The sequence below is a fragment of the Columba livia genome, chromosome Z, assembly GCF_036013475.1.
Source record: "Columba livia isolate bColLiv1 breed racing homer chromosome Z, bColLiv1.pat.W.v2, whole genome shotgun sequence".
Taxonomy (NCBI): Eukaryota; Metazoa; Chordata; class Aves; order Columbiformes; family Columbidae; genus Columba; species Columba livia.
In genome coordinates, this window is record NC_088642.1 from 23,577,454 (window position 1) to 23,596,071 (window position 18,618).

Consider the following 18,618-nt stretch of genomic DNA (forward strand, 5'->3'; position numbering starts at 1 on the left):
ACATCCTGTAGTACGATAAACAGAGTTTTGAATTGTGAGTTTTATAGGCTGTTAAAAGGCCTGTAGGGCTTTTTTTCATTCTCAAAATTTTGCGTTTTGCATGTTGTGCTGTTGTTCCCACTGTGCCCTCTCATGGACCTCCACAGTTTTGGTCTTTGTTAATAGTTTCTGTTTATTAATGAGACTGCATCTCTGCTGAATATGTCTTGCCAGCCATTGACAGACTGACAGAATTCAAAACTTACAGAGAAACTTGAATTTTTTTATTTTTTAAATAAAGTCTCAGATTGACTACAGTGGCCTTTCATTTTACAAATTTTGAAGTTAAGCAGATTAAATAGGAAAATCTACAGATTTCTGGTGACTGCTTGAGAGTGAGTAGTTGAACTTGAGGGTTCTTGATTTCCTGATACTATAAGAAGGCATCAAAAGAAAACTAGCTTTTTGTGTGTACTGCAGATGTCAATGTTGAATTTATTTAGAGTCAGTGTTCAGTGGATTCAATAAATAAGTTGGGTTTTGGTTGTTTTGTTGGTTTGGTTGTTTATACACACTCCCCCCTCTCCCCTTCATTGATGTATAATTTGGCTTCTAAAATATTTTTCTCTTGCCTAAACCTGGAGGTGAGCAGCAGCTGAGCAGGGTTACATAAGGTGTGCTGCAGAAGTGTCTGGGTGGCTGCTTGGTATATCTTGCTCATGTACTTAATATTAGAGTTAGATTAATGAGGGGAGCTATTAGAACAGAAGGAACTGGCTTCTGTTATAGCATGTTGTAATTGTCTAGGCATTTTCACCTAATGTTTATTTTCACCCCGTTTTTACAGTTCATTAAACGCTGTTCCTTGTTCCCATCTACACTCTTGATCAAATGAAGAATTCTAAGTTTATAAAATCTTGCCTAGATTCCTTTTATAGCAATCTCCAGTATCCTGCACTCCAAACATGTTTTTCTATAATGCTGAGGCGTAGCTCAGTGTGCTTTTAAAAAGTATTTCCATTTACATAGGACTTAAAAAGAATGTGATTATGATTCAAGAAGTTCCTTTTTTTAGTAACCTAGAAACTTTAATGATTACCTGCAGCTTTGTGAGTAAGATGTTATACAACATTTCCATAATCACACAAAACTGCTGTTTTTAATGGCTTTGCAATATAGACGTCACCCAAGGTTTTTATTTTTTTTCTCTTGTGCTTATTATATTGTATAATTGGTTTCTGGTGGTATCCAACTAATAGGAAATGTCTCACAGAAACATAATTAATCTGTAAATGTTACAATTCAGTCTCAACAAAGTCTGCTCACACAGACCCTCATATTTAACAATGAGACACTTGGAATCATGTGCATGCTTTGGTGCTGTGCCGTAGTTTTGGCACTTGATGCAGTAACATGTTTAGATCAGAATACCTAGCGCTTGCATCGCTTCAGCTGTAGATTAGCAGTGTTAAATCTAGAGTTATAGATCATAACTGGATTGAACAGTTTATGAACACATAGCTTCCTCAGAAGATTTGTGGTGGTCCAACTTTTATTAAAAATAAACCAGCATCCAGGCTTCATTGGGAAAATCTCCATGCTTGGCTTTAATGGTCCAGGATTTCAGTACATGAGCCTTTGGATCTATAATTGCTTTTATGTGCCTGTATCAGATATCACAACTCCTGATAGAATATGCCTGCGTAGCATTTACATGAAAAAGGAATGTTGAACTTCACAGGATACTTTGTAAAACATCATGGCTGCATTAAGTGTGAGCTGTATTCAGCAGCATGAGTTTGCAGGGGGAAAATACCTGAAATCAATCATGTTTTTGGAGCAGACCTATCAAAACTCCTTGGAAAACTGTGCAAAAACCTTATTGGGATTCACATCCGTATGCTCTGTGTGTAGGCCACTTGCTGTCGGAACTGGTACACGCTTGATGCCACCTCTGGCACCTGATGCAAGTGCCACCTCCACGTACTGCCCAGGGCTGCCAGCACCTGTTCCCCAGCGCAGTCCAGAAAGAGCAGAGATCACTGTGCCCTGGTGCAGATGGTGCAACTACTGAATTTTGCTCCAAAGCAATTTGGAGGATGGAGCAATAATAAAGAAATCGTGCAGTTCTTGTTGGAGCTATTCCGTTACCACATGCCCAGTCTCTATACATGGTGATGGATCTCTGCCTTGCACTAAGCAAGTTCATGTTGCACAGAAGGTAAATATGATACTAACGTTTTGAGTGTATTCATATTGAAGACTCACACTTAAAGAGCAACTTTCACTTTAAATAGAAAGGGCTTTTTGTCTTTGTTTAGCTTTGTTAAATTGTAAATTAACATATGATTTTCTGTAAATAGCATTTTGTGTCTAAAGCTGGCAACTGGCAGGTTATTCACCTTCGAAGCAGGGTGGCCTAAATGGAAAGGACTATTGAAATAAAAGAAACTGATTTGCATTATATAATGTTGAAGTACTAGGATTTTTTGATGGAATAAAATACTCCTGAAAATAATTGTGGTTGATGTTAAACCAAAGAATAATAATTTGTGTCTATCTGGAACTCTTTTCATATGCTTTTCAGAATACCTGAAATAAATGACCTTGGCAAAGAGGTTCTTCAGTGTTTGGGCTAGTAATAGCAAGCCCAAGAACTGCAAGTGTTGCAGTGTAGCTCTAGAAAACCTCTGATAATTCTGTGGGCATGAATGCTTTGTCTCCAGAACCTTAAAAACATTTATTATTTGTCAGGCTTTTCAAAGCTTCACCTAAGTTGTATAATGCGTAACAGTTGTGGGGTGTTCTCCTTTTTAATATTATATACTTTTATTTTTAGCTGAACACTGTCTAAAGTGGTTGTGGATCTCTGATATTCTCAGCATAAGTCTGTGACAGATATAAAAGAACAAGAAAAGACCAATGCAGTTGACACACTTCATACCCTGATCCTGTTCATCGTAAACTAATGGGAATTAAGACCTCTGCTTTATCTTAAGCTGCGGTGGCTGGTAGCTTAAGCGTTCCACTTTTTTCATAACTGGAAAAATGAATGCCACTTCCAAAATAAGGAGACAGTGGTTAATTCTTTCAGCAATGAGTAATAGGTTTTTTCAGCCTCACTGGAAGTTCAGTACAGTGACATGATTGCTTAAACTTTCATTAATGCCGAAATATAATGTAGTGTTCATGCTCGTTTGTGTTATCTAATTTGCTTCCAATGCATAATTTTCTACCTGTGCCTTTGCTGACAAGTCCTGGAAGATGCTATGCCGGTGTAGAAGAGTTTGGATTAATAGTGCTATATAACTAGGGATGTTTTTTCATGGCCATGTGGATTGACTCTTTTTTTTTCCTTTTTTTATTTCTTTTTTTTCTTGTTTTCTTGGTTTTTGTTTTGTGGTGTTTGGTTTTTTTTTTTTTCCTTTTTCTCTTTTTCTTTTCCTTGTTCTCGTTCTTTTCCGAGTCTGGAATTGTGGCAATACAGTCCAAGTCCCCTCAAAGCACGGGCTAGAGAACCACAACCTTAAGGTCCTTGTGTTATGCTTTTGATGTGTTTAAAGTTATGGCTGCAGTGTGTTAAGCACCATATGTTCAGCATCAGGGATAACAAACCCCAGCACACACCGTCCAGGCTGGACAGACCCCACACAGGAGAGGAGTGAGGTGCAGGTGAGTGGAGCGATGGTTCAGTGTGACACAAGAGGCCCCAGCAGATTCAGTCCATAGGTGAGCCATTGTCCACGGGAGTGAACAGTCAGTGTGCTGCCCTGCTGTAGGCAAAGGAACGTTTTGGGTTTGAAATGTATTTCTGATAATATGCTCATCATTCATGGTACTCAGATAAATGTTGTCAATAACCATGCTATATTGTTATGTGTTGTTTATTTTTTTAATGTGGAACTCTTTTAGTCTATAATTTATCAGACTGTTTTAAATATATATTATTACATGCCAATTCTGATGGATTCCTGAATTAGAACTTGTACTTCTGTGGATATAGTAGATTCTATAAGCAGTTAAACTGATTTACAATAAGGGAAAGAAAAGTCACATGTACCCATGTTAAGTAACCATCTTCATGTTATTTTTCCTAAACCAGAAGTGTAAAGGGTATGTTTATCTTTTGTTAAGAAAAGGCAAAACTCATCATCATTAGATCTTTTTCTGAATTGTGGGAGTATTGTTGCTCTTTTCCCATATTGCCTTGGCTTATTTAAATTTGACATTAATGTAAACTACTTAAGTATTTATATATTTGAACATTAGCGAAAATAAGGGAAATTCACTTGAATTCTTCAGTCTTCATTTGAAGACTGTTGTAGCAAAGCTAGCTAGGTTTGTGTGATATTGCATGTCTCCATTACAAATTCAACTGGGTAGGGATCTAGTCACAACACATTTGCACTGTAGTATAAACCAAACAGTTTCAGGCTTCTTGTACAGTTAAAGCAAAATTCCGTATCTTTCAATACTTTGAAAGATAGCAGTATTCTTTAAATGAGTACTGTGTTTGCAATAGTGGTGATTCAGGTAACTATTTGATATTTGTAGTAGAGCAGGGCCCTGTGCTCACATCGCCATGGGCACTGGGGAGGAAGCTGGAGAGGCTGCTACTGCCTGTTGGTAACTTCACATGGCAGTGAGGTAACTGCCCTTCAGTGCTCATAGTTCGTTTAATTTGAAGGCAAGTTTTTAAGAAATATAGTTGCTGCTGCATTTAAGTTGTAGCTAATAGTGATACTGTTGCAAAGTCTTCATTTTACTGCAGTTGCATGAGAATTGGTGGTCTGGGCTGTCCCCTTAACACTTTAGGGAGCTGTAACTTGGGAGCAAGAAAAGCAAACTGTAAGCATCACTGGATGAAATCTGAAGCTCAGAGTAAACAAGCAACAAATATACCCCTGAGGAGTTTGGTGCCTCTCCAGGGTCAGAAATGCAGTAAAATAAACCTGATTGTGAAGGCAGGATTTGATCAATGAGGAGGGATCTACATAAAACATTTGGCTCAGTTTTCACCTACAGCTGTGCAGGACAGTCTGTAGTCTGATGTCTGCTGGTGTTGTCATTCCATTTTAGGGTTCCCCTTGTGTAGATGGGAAAGGATCTCTGAACCATCAACTTTCTTCATTGGAATTGTTAAATTTCTAGGTCATTAAACATCCACATTCCTTAGTAAAAGTGACAGGTGAGCCTGCTTTAAAAAAAAAAAAATAAAAAATTTACTTATTTTACAGAGTAAGTACTGCTAGGCATCCCACTTGGTGTGATTCATCTTTTTTTCCCCTCAAGGTAATATAAAGAAAGCTTTCTTCTGCATCCCTCTTGCTGTGTGTAATACCACAGTGCACAGGAGTGAAGTGATGTTTATCATGATGTTCTATATACTTCACAGCTGCATGTCAGTCATGTGGAATTAACTTATAAATGTTGTTGACAAATCCCTCCACAAAAGTGAACATAAGATAAGTGTAAGAAAAGAATGACCTTTTACAGTTCTGTCTTAGTCAGTGCATATGCTTACAAAGGGATCTTGCCGTAATTCACAAGACTAACCAAGGAAAGAAGCAGATAGCTGGCTTGTGTTAGCTTTGGCAGTAGGTGTCTTTGTAGCTTCAAGTGTTAATTAAAGTTTTAAGGACCTGAGGGATTACTTAAACATCCGTGCAATTATCTTGATGTTCAGGAATTTTATATGTTTATTTTTAAAGGCCCTCCTTCCTTCATTTATTTTCTAGGACTGGAACGGGAAATTAGGAATTATATTCAGAATATTGTTCCTGTTGCTACTCCCTGATGAATTTCTCCATCTGCTAATATTACTGTTTAGGAAGTGATAACATATGCGTGTAACAAGTTAATTGTAAAAGCCCAAAATGGATAATTTGATTGTGCTACTAAAACAATAGTTGTCAAGCACTCTGGTCTGTGGTTGCCAGCTTTAAATTATCATAATTGTTGTAAATCATATGAGGGGAATATGGGAAACAGAGCTTTCAGCTTTTCATTACAAATCCCCCATTTTCTGTCCAGTGATCTAAGGGAGAACAACATGCAGCCATCTGTCTAATAGACTGTGGTGCTTTACAGACCATTACTCTCAGCACTCCATGGGAGTAAGAGTGGGAAGAAGGAACATGCCTGAATATTACAATATCTTTGGGATCGTAGTGCTTCTTACTACACAGATTGGTAGCTAAGAACTGAGCCCACATCACTGTATAGCTGCTGCATAAGGGGGCCCTGGCAGTTTTCCATGTTAGGAACTCATATGTTACTCATATGTTGCTCATGTTACTCATATGCATAATTAGCTAGTCAACATGGGAAATGACAAGAACACTTTATATGTGCTCTTCTTTGTTGTATGAGGGATGTTTCTCCTCTTTACCTTTAAATAGTAGCATCTAACTCCAGCATACTTCAGCTAATACATGCTGTGCCCTTGTGTAAGTACATGTATGTGCAATCATCAGTGGGCAGAACAGGACCCCAGAACCCCCTATATAAATACTTAAAAGTCTTAAAAACTTCAGTTTTCAAACTTTGTTTTGTGTCTTCATACGTTGTCCATGGTGTTGTCATCCATGGGACTAAGATAAAGGCTCTTCCCTGGAAACCTTGTTCCTGTTGTAGATACTCTGCTCTGACTGTACAGTGACTTTTGGGAGCTCACACTGCTTCTTGGGGCTCGTTTCTTCTTGGGCTGTAACAAAGTGGAATCGGAAGGTAATTAGTTCTTGATTAATGAGTTCTGAGCTAAGAAAAGGGAAGAATTTAGTTAGTTAGTGACTGCATTGCTGGCTCAATGTATAGCCCTGTTACATTGCCCTATCTATAGCCCTATCTAAAAATGAGGGAAACTTATATGAGTAATGCCAAAATCACTATTCCTGTGGCTGAAGCACATGGTATTTGGGTCAGTGTCTCTTGCCAGTTTTAAGTCGTTCCTAATGTTTAACTCAACCCTGATCCTTCCTGTGGCACTTGTGCTACTTGAGCACATAATATGGCCACAGTGTGTGTGTGTGAGGGTCAGGATTTCTGAGATGCCAGTGTCTACATCTGTTGCAAATATGTGAAATGTTCTTGGGTCCCTACTCTCTTGTTTCTTCTTACTACACTTCACGGACACTACATTGTCTTGTACTCACTCTTTTTTTCTTAAAAGAAAGGTTGAAGATTTTAAAGAAGAAAATCCATATTAAAATAGTACCTATAGAAGTTTACGTCTAAGTACGTGGCATGGAAATGTGTTCATTGCAGGAGAAAAATACAACAGTCATTTTTAGAGTAAATACAACTTATTATGAAAACAAGGCAGCTGCAATTTTATATTCATAAATGCATGCTTAGAAGCAGCTTCCAAAGAAACTACAGTTCAGTAAACAGTACAGTAACTGATATGTTTTGATTAATCAGAAGCCAGTATAATTTTGTTCTTAGTGTGGAAGTATAGTATCATTTAAAAGCATTAGCTGTTTGTGCTTAATCAAAGTATTCGCAGTGGTGGTGAAATCCCTTCCAGTTGCCCTGACTTACTGTTATTTTGGCATCAGAAGTAACAAAGGAACTTTCAATAAAGAATTCTTCATTTCAGAGACAGATTTTTCAGATTGATCACGTTTCTAATATGATGCCAACCATATTTGCCTTAGTGTTCTTTTGTGTTGGTGTGGTAATAAAAAAAATAAATGCATATTTGGTTCAGCTGTGTGAAATCTCTTGCTAGAATGAGATTGGTGGCTTATGGACTCTCACTTGAAGACTTTCTGCTTTGTGTCATTTCAAGAGCTGTTCAAGTAATTTATTTATAAGCCTAGCATGAATTTTCTTTAGGAAATTACTTCTGAATGGCTTGCAACATCTAAAAAAGGAGATGTGTCATTAATTAATTTTTCTTCAGCCTTTAAGTGTTATCTTTCACTTGTTGTGAAAAATATTTAGTTCAAATTTTAAATATAAAAAATGTCTTTAAACAAAACATTGCATTTTTTGTATAGCATTTGTGTGGGTGCTAAGTTCAGACAGAAGAAAAAAAAGTTTTTGCAGGCATTTTTGCATCTCAGTTCTGTGAAATTCAGTTTGAATTTACAGTTGTTTTCAAGTTCAACAAGAGAAATTAATTTGGAGTAAGATGTAGGAGAAGTATCCTCAGCCAGAGGATTTTGCATATCAGTGAAGTTGGTGTTTCTGAGAAGTAAGCGAGGACGAGGGAACACTGAATGGAGAAACGAGAAGCTCAATTGATGCAGTGACAGCAAACAAGATTTCGGGAGTGCAGTCAGAAGAGTGAGCAAAGGAGACTGAGGATGATATCCAGATTCTGAGTTTTATCCCAAAATAGATCTTGAGAAACGTTGTTGAGGTGTAAAAGATCTGTCCTTCAGAGTTGGGGGCCCAAACTGGGGGATGAGACCTCCAACAGGTGAGAGCACTGTGTTTTATGAGTTTGAGGTAGAAACTGTAGAAGGACTTATAATAATTATGGTCTGAGAGGACAGGGGATTTTGTAAGATGGGAAGTATTTAGCACTTCTGTAATGGGAAAGGAGTGGCAGAAGATAGTGGAAAGACAGTAGAAAGAAGAAGAGAGGACTGGAAGGACAGAGAGCAAAGAGGAGGGAGCTAAAGGAGTTGGAGTAGACAAGAAAAAAATTTACATCCATTTAATTCTTGAGAGAAATCTTCAAATGTTTCAGCATTATTCTACTCCCTTCTCCCTTCCTCAAAAATAAAAGCAAGCAGAGAAGAGTCTTACGTGGATTCTGGCTGGCGACCAAGTTAATCTAGTGTTCTGCCTAATGTCCCCGAAGCACTTTTGGGAGGGCTAGAAAAGAAGCTGGGCCTCTTGTGGTCTGTCCTGACAAAGGAGGTGTCCTTGCTTTCTGGCAGAGCCGCACCACCCGTCCTGTTGGAATGGTGCCATCCTTGAGTCACCATCCCCATGGGAGAGCTGGGCTGCTGATTGGAACAGACTGCGATACCATGCGAGTTTTGTTACTCTATTTTGAATCTTTCTTGCTTATTTTGAAATTTTTGACTCAGACTATCTATTGTGCGTGGTGATTGAGATGTGCAGATTTTGGTGCACAACATTCAGCCTTCTCACCAACATTTTGACCCTACCAGGGTTTTTGTCTTCCCTCTCACCCTGCCTGTGTAGTCATCCTTGTTCCTTTAAACTGAATGTGACTATAATGTTTTATTAATCTCCTAATTTATCTTCATATTTCATTTCCAGCCTCTTCCCAGACTGTTTTAGACCTCCAGTTTTATTTTTTCAGGAGCATAGTGAGTATCATTTGAGCTCTTTCTCTCAGTGTCACCACTGACTCCATCTGTGCCCATTCAAGTATGTCCTTTTTCATGCCGTACTTCCCTATTGACAGGTGTAGTTCTTGGAAATTTGATAGGTCTCTACCCACCAAGTTCTATTTATTCGGCAGCTGAAAGATGCTTAGGGGGCATTCATCAAGAGTAAGAACTCCTTTTGAAAGGCCTGAGGGGCATGACATTTAACTTTACCTGCCAATCTTGACATGTCCTGTAATCATTGTGGCAGGTGGAACAAATTGAAGGAGACTGTCTGTGGTATGCTTAGGAAAAAAGAGGATGTGCTGTTAGCCTGTTGCTTGAAAATTGCTTGCCTATGTAAATTATCCAAGGAATTTTTCTTTGTTGGAAATAAATTCTTATGATTTCTCCTGGTGGTCCTCATTTCAGCCATGGTTACAGGAATGGATTGCTTCTGACAGGAAAAACTAGCACAGGAAAACTCATTCTGATTCAGTGTTCTGGGAACTGGCTTTTACAGGTGGGTAGGTATAGCTGATTTGATCTCTCTGCCAGGCTCTGGATAGCAGACTGATACTCAGAAACAGGAGATTAATGACAAGGTAACTACAGCTTGCTTTGGTGTATCTTAGTCTGACTTCATGATAAATTTCATACAGAATTCATGAGCTGTTTGGAGAAGAGCACTCACTGCAGTGACCAGCACTCTCAGCTTCCCACACCGCTATTGCAACCTGAGTTGCTGGAGACAGTTTCTTTTTTTAGTTTGCTGAGTAATCAGCTACCAAAATAAGATATATTTCATAAAAGGGTCAAACCACTGAGCACTTAAAAGTTACAGGTCATAAAATTATCAAAACATACTGATATGAACACATGGTCTGAGGACTTAGTGCTACTGTAGGAGGAAATGATGTGCTATGCAGATTGTATAAATCTTAGTTTATCTACGCTTTTTTTTTTTTTTTTTTAAATTAGTGACCAAATGCTGAAATGATAATTTTTTCTTATCTTTTTAACTGCTGTTGTGTTTTCAGTCTGACGATGATATATTGTATAACTGGTGCTGCCCTGGCAATCTAACTGCTGTCCACTGTTCTGATTCATTATTTTTGGCAAGGCAAGGTAGCAGGCACCAGAGTTATGGAGTACAAGTTGAACTGAAATTTTTAGAAATATGTTTTTTTTTTTCTTTTAAGCAATGTTTCCTTTCAATATAGCTTAATTTTTTGTTTGTCGGTATAGCTCACTTGTTTTCATTCTGAGTTGGGTATTTTAAAAAACATGTTCAGGTTTTACTTTCACAAACTCAACTTTATGTTCCTTTATGTCTACTACAGAACTGCTTACAGAAACAACTACTTGTCAGTAATCTTTTCAAATACTCAGAGTGTAACAAAATGAAAACCTTGATCCGTTAGTCTAGATTCTTAAACACTGACAAGATAAATTAGAGCTTCATTAAATTAATGATTCAATAATTAAAAAGAAGGATTCAGAGGAAAGAATAGATGAAGTATAAATTAACTCTGCATTAAACTTATCATTAAGTGGAAGAACAATGAATCATAAATTGCATCTGTATAAACGCACATGCTTTCTGTGGGGAGACAGTAATTATTATGCCCAGGAGCATTCTCTGTAGCATCTCCCACTCATTACTGTCAGCATCAGTTATTCCATTATGATGAAAACTTCTGAAATGACCTGAGGTTGAAAGGAAATGAAAAACTCAGATCTCTCTTTGCTTTAGGTATTTTTCCTGTTGTAAGTAGTTTGGAGGCATTGGTAACTTGCAGCTCTCTTTCATACAGAAGCAATTAAATTTACAAACACATCGGTAAACATATCTTAGAAATGCAAGAAAACTGCAAATCGCTTTACTTTTTAATGATGTCATTTACCACCAAGTTCTAAGTGTTTCATAAGGAAATTATTAGAGGTTATCTGATTTGGCATACAGTGATATCTGTATGCTGAAATCGGAAGAGGAAAGTGTTAAGTGAGTTTATCTGATTCTCTTTAGCAATTACTCAGCATTTCTTTCATATGCGATATAACCAAACATGAGGGAATTGCTGAGAAATACTTATATTACATAAGTGTATATATGTAAATACGTAAGTACATTTATATTCCTAATATAGTCTCTTATTGGCTACAGGCTGGAAGCTGTCTGATTCCTGCCATCATTGGTGCTCCTGCCAACCCCTGGAAATAGGCCTCTTTGAATTCCTGAGTCTGATTTAAGATTGTTGATTTAATATTTTTAGAAGAGAAAACAAGCCTAAATCAGCCGCGTAATCATTGGCTGAAAATGTGAATTGCACAAGATACATGTTCTCGCTTGGTGCCACAGGGAAAACATGCTCTGGAGGAATTCTCCACCCCACCCCCCAAAAAAATCCCTGCCACAGATACTTTCTGTTCCCTAGTTAGCCACATGTAAACAAACCTTAATTTTTGATACTGATGCTCTTATAATTGGGCTCTGTTTCGCATCAGGTGGGCAGCATGTTTTGCACCTCGCCTGAGATGTGTCAAAAGACTTCAAGCTAAAGAGGCAGTGTGGATGGAAAATATACATGAAAATCAGAAGCAGGATTTAAGAGAAAATGAATGACAGCCATGACAGGGACTCGCAACATGAAACAGATGTGTGATACAAACACATATCGTATGCATAAATCCTGTAATTTAAATGTACGCATATATGCAAGGACATGCAGTCTTAGGGAAGATGGATGGAGGGGTGTGGAGTACATGCTCAGATTGCCCAGGTGCTTTACTGTGATAGACTTGTGGGAGGTGGTCCTTAGCTGTTTTCCTTCTTTTTATTGATTTGTTATCCAAAAGCACATGAGGACTGCTTTTAGAATAGCACTGAAAAAAAAAAACAGAAGTGACTATACAGTGTCATTGCTGTATGATGTCCAAGGTGTGTGACATGGGAAATCTCTTCCGAGTCTCTATTTCCATGGATGCTATAGGTGAGTAATGTCATATACAGTCTTCATTAAGATAAGGAGCTGCATTTGAGATCTCTCCAGATGAAACATTTGACTCTGAAATAAATTGTAGAGTGCCTTCAGCTGAGAACTTCAAAAGATTTTTTTTTTTTTTCTGATCTAGTAAGTTTTTTCTTGTAGGGTCATTCTTCAGATTCAGATTTTAGAAACTAGAAATGTTTGAAAGCATAAAGAAAAGGAAGACTGGAACCAACAAGAAATAAGCAATTCTTAAGCTATTTGTTGAGTTTGGAAAACCACTGTTAAAAGTCATAACGTATATTACTCCTTTGGCTTTGTTTAACAGAGCTCTCTAATATTAGGGCTTTTTGTTATCCAAAACTGTGGAGGAGAGCTGGAAGATATATTTAGTGTATGAAAATACACAGAGTACGCATGTGGCTTGCAAATAATTCAGCCAGAAAACAGAAGGCCACAAATTAAAAAAAAGCCACAAATAAAATTTAAACCTCAGTGACTCTTTTTGCCTCTTTATCTGAGACTGCATTAGTGATTGTTGGTGAACAAAAATAAGATCAATATTTGATACTAATAAGATGTTTATTTTAAAAATTATTAAATTCACTCATATTCCACCAGTATTTGAAACCACTGTTATGTCAGTATATTGCAGGAACAGCTGATGAGACTTGTATGCCCCAGACAAGGAGCAGCCCACAGCTGGGGGTCAAGAGTGTGTGGAAGGACTGCATTTTAGTGCTTCAGCCCTACATGTCTACACACCTCCCAGCTGCACTTTTCACTCCTGGTTGGCTTCAGCATCTCCCTTCTTAACAAACTTCTGTAAATCCCTTTCTTTAATGCGTAACTGATTCACATGCATTCTTTGCTGATAGCACCAGTCATGCTGACCTTGGAGCTCTGTGCTCAGAAGTGCAGGCTTTTAGGCGTTGCTCTGCATAGCCAAGCGTTGTCCAGGTTCCCTGTTATGGCAGGAAGGCTGAGGAAGTGCAGCTGAGGACTGTGAAGCCTAGAACCATCTAACTTCAAAATAATGGAGAGAGAGGAGAAGATCAGTCTGTTTGGCCACATAATCTGGGGGACTCATGCAGAGTTGTATTTTCTTCTTGTATTGGGGAAATCTAACCCCTGATGAATGAAAAGTGAACCAATGCAGTGATAAATGTTAGCTTTTTGGAGAAATGGCGACAGACCTTTCAGTGAGCACTCAGTGAGGCAGGAAATGGAGTAGCTGTTTTGGGATATAACAACAAACCGGGCTTTTTGTATTTGCTGTTGAGTGAACAGAAGGTTGAAGAAAGTGGCAGCCATCTTAGTTCACAAGTAATGCTTTGTTTGCATGTGAGTCTTTTGTGGAACTTGTAAAGGCAGTCATTTAAAAATTAAGATCTTTAATAATGCTTAGAATAGCAGCTGTAATGCTTAATGGCCAATTAAAGTTAAACGTAGCATAACAGAAATGGAGATTAGGTACATTTGCTGCCAACCCCCATGTCTCAGTCCTTTGTCCTCAAGAGCACTGACCTAAGGTGTAAATTACACCATCTCCAAAAATGGGGAGGAAATGAGAGCCATTGAGGTTTTAGCTTTGCCCAAGTTTCATACTACGGCACAAATAAGCCTAAAATAAAATTTCTATCTCTGAATTTTGAGCTCTGTGCTTTAAAGCACTAAACTGTTCACCCACCGTGCTGGTTAGTCATGAGCTTTTTTCATCCAGCAAATTTTGGCTTTATGTTTTTGTATTAACAATTTGCCAAATTGTCCCATATGCTATGTTTTTTTTCTTAGAGAAGTGAGGGTTTGCGCAACATGCATTTAATATGTAATTTTCTTAATGCTCTGTATTTCCTTTTTGGAAGAAGTTTTCTTCTGCCTTCTTGCAGTCCTAGTTCCTTGAGCCATTTGTCCTTGCAATATCTTTAGTCTTTAGTTAAAATTAACACCTTCGTTTTCTCATATCCTTTTATATTATATTTGCATATTTAGAAATGTTTGATCAAAAAGGGGTGGGAGGTGGTGAGAGGAGAAGGAATCATATTCAAAAACCAGGATTCTACTTCTGCAGAAAATCATTTAGAGCTGGCTGATTATGAGTCAACAATGCCATTCTCTTAAAAAAGGACAGATATAGTAGGATGTATAAAGCTGAAAGAGACCTACCTGAGGCTTAGCTTTGATAAAGCCTCAGATAGACTGCTATTTCATACTTGTGCTAACTGGAGAGAGTCTAGAGGAAAGCTTTGAGAATGATCAGTGATCCAGAAAACATAGATGAAAAATCAGTTTTGTTTCATCTAGGGAGGAGGAGAAGTATAACAGTCTTCAAGTAGGTAAAAGACTACGAAAAAGGGCTAGGGAGTAGCCTTAGATTTCATTCTTGGGGGAGGGAGGAGAAGCAGAGGAATTGAATTGCATCTTGAGGTATGTATTTGAGGAACCTTTCTAGTGGTTAGGGTAGTCATGCATTGGGATAGATTGCCTGGACAGGCTGCAAAATCCTTGCAGGTCTTCATTGGTCTTTAGAAGAATCCAGTAGGCAGAGACGAGAGTCAAGCAGTAATAAATTGATCTGGCTCTGAAGACTGGGAGTGAAGCAGATAATGTCTGACAGTCCTGCCCTGCCATATTTTCTGTAGTTCTTTTACACAGGTTGCCAGATACTTGTACCCAGTAATGTGTTTTTCTTGAAAAGTGATGGAGATTTTCTTTTTTTATTTAACCTCTAGTAAATTCCAGTTTTCACTTTATTTCAGCCTTATAAAATATTTTTTTCCTTGTTTCTATTCTTGATTCTACAGTATATCTTCTACTTCATTAAAGAGCAATCTAGTGTTTCTAGTTTCTTCCACATGTGAGTTATTATCAAGTACAACTGAGTAATCCATTACATATTTTTCTCAAATAAATCAGGGCTATTATCTTGATATAAAAAGATGCCCCATGACTTCAAATAACATATTTAAGTCCTTGGTCTTTTGAAGTTTGTTAGCTTCTTAAGTGTGGACATGAGAACTGACTACAATAATCCAGTAATACATATTTCTTCTCAGTTTATACTTTGTATTTCCCTGTTAATTTATCAAGAAGATTTCCCTTTTAAGTTACTGATATGTCTGCAACAGTTTCAGCTAGTACAGTTCTGGATTTCCAGTTGCCTAGATCTCAGAATACTTTACATAAACATTGACTAAACTGTTCTTCATAACATTCCTCTAGCTCACGTAGATCATTAACTGTAGCTGACAATATGACATGTTTCAGTCATGGAAGACAGACTGAATTCTGTTCTGGATACCACAGGAGCTATATTGTATGTCAAGGGAAATTTCTACCAACTTGGAAAGTTCAGACATCTTGTCTGTTTGCATCCTTTACAATGCTGATGGTTTCTTTCACAACTGAAAGAGGTGTATTAGTTCCTATATTTGGCTTTAGACTGCTAAGTAGACCTCCAGATCAATCCTGTCCACAGATATACTTGTAAGCATAATGCAGTGGGAAACATAAATTCACCTTTCATCCCTATGGACAGTGCCAAAACAAATATCAGTTGTTACTCAGCTTAGTGCTACTAAGAAAATGTTCCGGTTATTGTTATGTCAAAGAGGCAAAGGTTGCCATATCTGTAAGAACAGAAATGTGGTTTACTGAAGTATTTAAAACATGAAGGGCACGATTGATTGTTGGACTCCTAAGGATGTGAAAGGGTTGAAAAGTGGGGAAAAGAAGGCTCTGATTTGGAACACAGATCTGAGCCCTTGTCCAGGGAATGCTGGTGAGGCAAGAGGAAGGTTTAAAGGAAGAAAACAGATTAAAAGCCTTAGCTATATGAATAGAGGAAAAAAAGGAAAAGGCGAAAGGTTCTGATGAGGTTTGTTAGTGTTAGAGAATTCCTGTGCAAAAAAAATTCTGCCAACAACTTTTGTGTGTGGCTTTTTTTTTAAGGAGTGATTTCACAGTTGGAAAAAGATATTTCAGCTGAGGATTTAAAATTGAGTTTACAGGTAAGGAATTTGAACATAAGGAGGATCTTAGAATCATAGGATATCTCAAGTTGGAAGGGACCCATAAGGATCGATGAGTTCAACTCACTGCTCCTCACAGAACCATCCACAGAACCACCACAGAACCTCACTAAACCATATGACTAACAGCATCATCCAGGTGCTCCTTGAGCTCTGTTTCAGGCACCAACCGCTTCTCAGTGAAAAAACAGAACCCAACCAGAACTTCCCCTGACGCATCTTTTCATTGGTGGTCACCAGAGAGAGGAGATCAGCACCTCCCGCTGCTCTGCCCCCCATGAGGAAGCTGTAGACGACCATGGGGACACCCCTCAGCCTTCTTCAAGCTGAACAGACCAGTTCACTTCAGCCACTGCTCCGAAGTCTTGCCTTCGAGGCGCTTCACCATTTTGGTCACCTTCCTCTGAACATGGTCAGATGGTTTGATGTCCTTACATCAAGGTGCCCAAAACTGCACACAGTGCTCCAGGTGAGGCCGCACCAGTGCAGAGCAGAGTAGGACAATCACTTCTCTCGCCCGGTTGGCAATGCTGTGCTTGATGCACCCCAGGACACAGTTGGCCCTCTTGGCTGCTGGGGCATGCCATTGACTCATTTAACTTGCCATCAAATGGATGGAATGACTTGATTGGAGAAATCTCAAAGATGCATGTGAAGAGCCCATTTTTGCTTCTGTTCAAGACAAATATTTTCAAAATGCATTGAGGAGAAAGTAATTTGGGGCTGAAAGTGTTGCACATCACAACTGACGCAAACTGGAGAGACCAGTAGAAGACTTCATGTTTTATTTTCCTTTGAGCTCAGTTATGGAAGAGTTGTGTAACTTGAAATGGAAAGAAGTAAATACAGCAATGTGCCATTTTTGCTGGAATCGAGTTAATTTTCTTCATAGTAGTTAGAATCTTTTAGTGGCTAGCACAGGCTTGTTTGGGATTTAGTATGAGAGTTTGGGATTTAGTATGAGAATGATGTGATAACACACTTAACTTCCCATACTTTTGCTGGAACAGAGTTAATTTTTTTCTTTTTAGTAGCTAGGCCATGTTTTGGAGTTAATATGAAAAGAACCTGAGGACTCACTGATGTTTTGGCTGTTGCCAAGGAGACCATGGACTTTTTCAACTTTCAGGCTGCAGGTGCACGTAGAAACTGGGAGAGAGAATAACAGGACAGCACCTAGACTGACATCCAGGCTGGCCAATGAGGTATTCCCTACTATTAGTATCCATATGTAGCTCAAGCTGGCTTTTCAGTTTCAGCTTTTTCCTCTTTTTTTGAGACCAGCTGTTCAAGACTAGAGTGCTCTCTTCCATGACTGGTTGTTCAGCACAATCATGTTTGAGCATGAACTGCTGTCCAGCTCCTTGCTCTTCCAAGATCAGCTGTACAGGACCAGAGTGTGGTATTGGTTTGTATATATGTTATGATTATTATTATTATTTTTTTCTCTTCTTTTGCCATCCTGTTAAACTTTTTTTTTTTTTCTTTATCCCAACCCACAAGTATCTCCCTCCTCTTTGGAATCTCTCCTCCATGCTGCTTGGATGGGGGGAATGAGCAAGTGGCTGCATGGTCCTAGTTGCCAGGTAGGGTTAAACTGTTGCAAGGAAAAATACAATAAAGAGAAAATAGGATGCCTTAGGCCAAAACTTACAAGCACAAACACTCTGGAAATAGTATATCACAGATGACAGAGATCCTCTTATGCATCTGTTGGTAGCCCAGCATAAGGGAGGGGCAGGATTTCTGAACCATCTGTTAGGATTTATGAATCCAGGCCCTGTATATGCTTGGAAAAAATCCATCCTTCCTCAATGGCCCATGCAATCATAGGCTATCTATAGCTTACTCTCTTTTTTTTTTTTTTTCCTTCCAAAGCATGTCACTTATATCCTCTTTTTTGCCTGCTTCTAGCAACTTTTCAATTTAATATCTAAACATCCAGAATCATGGAATCACAGGATCTCTGAGGTTGGAAGGGATCCCTGGCGATCATCTAGTCCAACAAGCCTACTCAGAGTGGAATTTCATTAACGCAGTTTCCCTGAGCCGTGTCCAATTGGGTTTTGAATATATCCAGAAGTGGAGGCTCCACAACTTCTCTGAGCAACATGTTCCACTTTTTGAGCACCTCTATAGTCGAAAGGTCATTAGTGAAGATATTAAACAGTATTAACCCTTGGGCTGCTTCATTAGTGACTCCTCAGCTGGCTTTTGTGCCACTGATTGAAACACTTTGAGCCTGGCATTTCAGCCAATTTTCAGTCCACTTCACTGTCCACTTATCTGGTTTGTACTTCATCAGTTTGTCAATGAAGATTCTAC

The 18,618-nt window shown here is 38.5% G+C and overlaps 1 protein-coding gene across 10 annotated transcripts in view; it reads left to right on the plus strand.

Moving 5' to 3' along the window:
- The window catches only part of GHR (growth hormone receptor), a 157,140-nt gene that overhangs the window by 53,080 nt on the left and 85,442 nt on the right, over positions 1-18,618 (plus strand). The window contains exon 1 of one of the 10 annotated variants that reach the window (XM_065045125.1): positions 17,863-17,879. The gene's annotated coding sequence lies outside the window, so the exon portion shown is untranslated. 10 annotated transcript variants of the gene reach the window in all.